Source organism: Dama dama, chromosome 32 (genome assembly GCF_033118175.1).
Source record: "Dama dama isolate Ldn47 chromosome 32, ASM3311817v1, whole genome shotgun sequence".
Taxonomy (NCBI): Eukaryota; Metazoa; Chordata; class Mammalia; order Artiodactyla; family Cervidae; genus Dama; species Dama dama.
In genome coordinates, this window is record NC_083712.1 from 25,155,006 (window position 1) to 25,160,555 (window position 5,550).

The 5,550-nt window shown below is 40.2% G+C and overlaps 1 non-coding gene across 1 annotated transcript; it reads right to left on the bottom strand.

Annotated features, from left to right (window-relative positions):
- Positions 1-3,861: 3,861 nt before the first annotated feature.
- On the bottom strand, positions 3,862-4,014 carry LOC133050709 (small nucleolar RNA SNORA81). Its single transcript, XR_009691687.1, has one exon. It is a non-coding gene; the product is annotated as a small nucleolar RNA SNORA81 (small nucleolar RNA).
- Between the last annotated feature and the right edge of the window lie 1,536 nt (positions 4,015-5,550).

Consider the following 5,550-nt stretch of genomic DNA (forward strand, 5'->3'; position numbering starts at 1 on the left):
GTGGGATATTTCAAAAGAACAGCATGTATACTATCTGTGGTGAAACAGATCACCAGCCCAGGTGGGATGCATGAGACAAGTGCTCGGGCCTGGTGCACTGGGAAGACCCAGAGGAATCGGGTGGAGAGGGAGGTGGGAGCGGGGATCGGGATGGGGAATACGTGTAAATCCATGGCTGATTCATATCAATGTATGACAAAACCCACTGAAATGTTGTGAAGTGATTGGCCTCCAACTAATTAAAAAAAAAAAAGAAACATCAACAGCTAGAAGGTACTATGATCTCCATAGTGTTACTGCCTTCCACTAATCTTCCAGAGAGGAAACTCTGGGATACTGTGCTCAAACTACTTAAAGCCATTCATCTCCAAGAAGTTGTGACAGTTACCTTGCTATTTTCTTCCCAGTCCTCAAGGGGAAATTTAATCAAGGTTGTCAGAGCTTGAAAGAAAAGGGGGGAAATACACACAATCAAGCTACCCTTCAATAACCAGATAAAAACCACCAAGAATTAATCAAAACTTAACTTGAAAACCCTTCCAGAACTGCAAAACTCTCACAGTATCCCAGAGATAGATGATCCCATGAATTCTGATGTATGCAGCACACTGTCTTGATAAAATGGGGATGTTTTCCTGCCGTAAGTGGTATAATTCACTTTGCTTCATATGCATTCATTTAATAAGATCCCTGTTTCACATCCAGCCAGGCATTTCTCACAAACTGCCATCTTCACAGGCCACCCGCTCTGCTGATTCAGCTTTCTACTGTAGTGGGTCAGGCTGCCACCAGCTGCCATTTTTTCATGACACAAGTTAATGATCTGGTGCTTTCTTGCATGTTGAGGTTAACAGATAACTAATATATTTTAGCACATTCATTATGGTCAGTTTTCCACTAAGGAAAAAACTGCACATTGGGTTGTTTTGCTTTGACAAATGTGGTGCTACATCGTGAAGGCTGATTAAAATCAATACTTCTGTGGAAAATTACATACAAGATGTATTAGTATCCAGGATACTCTGATAAGAACACTTCTTATTCTCAATTCTGCTCTCACCCCAGCCCCTCAAAAAAAGTCACACTAAAACTGGATGTGATTATTCATGAGGAATTCAGTGTTATTTCAACTGACAAATTAAAATTACTCATCAGTTAGGCCATAGCTTGTCATTTACACAAGGTGAATTTTAGTTTAGTTTGGAGAGTAATGCTAGCTAATGAGGAACTGCAAGAAATTGAAAACATTCTGAAGTCATATTTTATGTCCAATCGAAATTTCAGAAAGCCTCCAGAAATTCAATGGCATAAACTTTCTCAATTGAAACAAGAAGAGAGCAAAGAACAAGCAGAGAGCAGTAATTCAGTAGAGGAGGAAAGCAAAATTGGAGATGACCACGAGACATAAATCCTGTGCAAATGTGCAGACAATTGGGGAAGAACTTTGGGCTTTGCATGGGTACAGAAGACAGACATACACAAATCTTGGCCAGATCTTAAGGGAAATGACCCAAACTAGCAGCAGCATTACTTTTAGGTAAGTCTCATAATTCCCTGCCCAGTAAGTATCAGTTAAGTATTATTATTTCCATTTCACAGAAGAGGAACATAATCAGAGAGGCTCAGTACCAAAACTGGAATTCAAGCTCAGGTTTGCCTGATCCAAAGCTTGGCTCTTTCCACCCTGCCTCTGCCCACATTCCCTAATACCCACTGGCAGAATAGGTCACTATATACTCTATGGCAGGGGTCCCCTCCCCAACCTCCAGGATCTAATGCCTGATGATCTAAGGCAGAGCTGATGTAATAATAATAGAAATAAAGTGCACAATAAATGTAATTGGCTTAAATCATCCTGAAACCATCTCCCTCCTACGGTCCATAGAAAAACGTTCTTCCATGACCCATTCCTGGAACCAAAAAGGTCGGAGACAACTGCTCTATATTCTCAAAGTTCCTCTTTGATTGTTTACTGGTTTCTGCATTTTTGGCTTTTATATCTTGGTAGCAGTTCTTATCACTCTGGGTGACAGTTTATCTCCTAACATGACTGTCTCTCATGGGAGCTGAAGCTCCCTGAAGACAAGACATATTTTACTGGTGTATTCTTGTCACTGAGCAGCACCCGGAACATAGTAGGTACTCATTAAAGGCTTGTGTGCTTGTCCCATCATTCACACATTAGCATTTATTAAGCTCCCTGTACATGTCAGACACTGGGGATGGAGCAGTAAACAAAAGCAGACAGAAGACCCTGATCTCCGTCGGTGAGCAGAAAACATCACCCAAATCATCACACGAACTAAAACACATTGTACAGCCCACTGAGGTGTGTGCTATGTCACAGAGGAACAGAGAACTTCAAGAGTAAAGGACAATTCTGAGAATCCAGGAAGGATTCTAAAGAACAGGATTTGTGAGTGAGCAGTCAAGAACAGGTAGAGGAGTAGAAATTCCCAGCAATCCCTCAGCAGGAGATGACACAGCAAGACTGAATCCATAGGAGGATCAGTGTGGCTGGAGAAGCAAAGATGGAGAGGGAAATAGGTGAGCATGAAGAGACAGCACTGCATCAGAGAAAAACACACACTTGTCATCAACCAGAAGCCATCTATAGAGACTTCCACAAAGAGAAAATCCATGATCGCTCATTCCAGTCTCAAAATGTTTGGAGCAGCTCTCCATTTTCTTTCTGAACTCCCTTAAAAAAAAAAAAAAAAAAAATTGCTCAACTTATCAGATAAGTAATACTCCGTTAGTACTAGACTGTCCAGACCAGGGACTGTCAGCAGCAACTTCTCTGACCACTGGAGAGTCAGGGGCACCTCTGAAGCAGTGGTACCTGAAAGGAGGAGGCTGGGAAGGCAAGTTTCCTGTAAATGAGGCTGAGAGGAAGCTCCTTGTCCACAGTGCTGGTGGTAAAACTACGCATTCAACTGATTATCCAAAAAAATAATATCAGTGATTAGCAAAGTGAAGTGAAAGTCACCCAGTTGTGTCCACCCTTTGCAACCCCATGGACTATAGCCTGCTAGGCTCCTCTGTCCATGGAATATCCCAGGCAAGAGTACTGGAGTGGGTTGCCATTTCCTTCTCCAGGGGATCTTCCTGGACCAGGGATCAAACCCATGTCTCCTGCATTGGCAGGTGGATTCTTTACCACTAAGCCACCAGCCCTAGTGTGGCCCAATATCAGCCTGAAGATAGCAGATTCCTCACCTTTCAAGCAGGTGCTGGCACCAGGTAACTGGGCCAGCAATCCCATTAGATGCATCCCACAAGGGAGAAGTCAGCTCTACTCTCCGAAGGTGCTTGCTGCAGCCAGTGTGGGAAGAAACTAATGAGTACAATGCAAAGACCTGCGTGTTGAGTAGTTAAAGTTTAATTGGGGTTTTTTTTTTTATCCCCAATTGTGTTTGTAGTTATTCCATCAGCAGAAACTACCAATACACTGAATTGCCATGCATTACCTGACATGGAATTTCCATTTTGCTCTGTTAACAAAGACTAGAGCTTAATTTCCAGGGACGTCTCAGCACAGATGCTCAAATGGAATGATTAATCTTTTTTTTTTCCTGTTCATTCTTTAGAAACTCATTTTTTAAATTGGTCTAAAGACATACTTTGGCCACCTCATGCAAAGAGTTGACTCATTGGAAAAGACCCCGATGCTGGGAGGAATTGGGGGCAGGAGAAGAAGGGGACGACAGAGGATGAGATGGCTGGATGGCATCACCCACTCAATGGACATGAGTTTGAGTAAACTCCGGGAGTTGACGATGGACAGGGAGGCCTGGCGTGCTGCGATTCATGGGGTCACAAAGAGTCAGACACGACTGAGTGACTGAACTGAACTGAAAGACATATTGTACCAAATCTTTAGACAAAGGACACTGGACATTAAGAAAAGGGTCCACCCCAGTATTTGCAATCTAGGGCAGTTACTTGTCTTCTTGTGTGTACTATGGTTACTTTCTTAGGAATGAAGAAACAGCAACTCATGTGCAAAAGGATAAGTCATAAGCAGAGAAAAAATTATTTAAGAAAAACATAAGGAGTTAAGGTAGCATTAAGACATCTCTACATTTATATGAAGTTGAAAGACAAAATAGGGTGAGGATAGATTAATAAAGAGTATCCTGCATGGTTAGCAATAAAAAATGCTTTTTCATAGACATTAGTGGGGTTTATTTTGATTGGCTTTTTATTAGTGGTTGTAATTCTATTTCCTAGATCAATGAGTCCAAAATTGGATATTAGCAACCACAGGGGTACAGTAACTCAGGTAACTCTTGAGGATAAGCAATTAAAATAGATTAGGAAATGGCTTCTTTTCATAGCTGTGGGCTAAGTATCCAGAACCAGGTTGCTCTCAGGCCCTGCTATGAAACCAAAAAGGCTGCCGCTCAGCTGGGGAGAGGAGTCTTTCCATACCCTATTTTTGGCCCTTATTCTCTCTCCTTCACTTCCTTTTGGTCTCCTGGAAATGAATTCAATTTGTTCACCCTAAGGAACTGAGAGCTGTTAACAGCTTAATATGTTATCTTTCCCACTGGTATTTGCACTTTGATAGAGAATAATGCCTTAACTCAGAAGAGTGAACTGCTTGGGCAATGAACTGAATGGAAGGGATCAGGGTTCAGGATAGGCAGGTACATAACCTCATGTTGCTCACTGGGCCAGCTTATAGGATCAGGTCACAGAGGATCCAGACCAGGGATTCTCAAAGTGCAGCCCAGTGAGGCCCTGAGAGACTGTCAGTGGTTACATGAGGTCAAAACTACTTTCATAATAATACTAAGATGTCATTTGCCCTTTCACTCTTGTTTTCTCATAAACAAGGTAGAGTTTTCCAGAATCTTCATGATGGGGAGTATCACAACCTATTGAACACACGAAACAGGAGAGTTCAGATGCCTATTAAGTCACATGTTAAGAACATTTGCAAAGATGTAAAACAATTCTTCTTTGAATTGTTTTGTTTTAGAATCTTCAAATGCTTAGTAAAATAATTTTAATCAAAAATTCAATGAAAATTTTAAAACACATAAATGTCAATACATTTAAATTTAAAATCTTAAATAAAATTTTAAGATTAGAAACACATTTTTTGATGTATTTTGTGCCAGCAACTTTTCTTATGCTTAGTATTAAATAGTTTTGATTGTACATGGAAAATAACTACAGTTTCCTATTATTTTCCATATTTTGGAATAAGTGCTTGACATATTAAAAACATTTTTAAATGTTGTTAAATGCTGTATGACATTCCATTGTATGAATATGCCATCTTTTACTATTTCTTTTGTTAAATATTTAAGTTTATCATTCCCTCTTAGAAATAATGGTAATGAACATCTTATGTGTCAACTTAGGAACTAAAGAATATTTAACAGAAATTTGAATCCCTAATGTGCATTTTAAGTGGGACACCTTAAATATATTGAGGTTGTCTATGTTCTACTACACAGAAACATCAAAAATATAGATTTTTAGCCCAAATGTTTAGGTAACACCATCATATATGGGATGGTGTTCTCATTTTTAAAT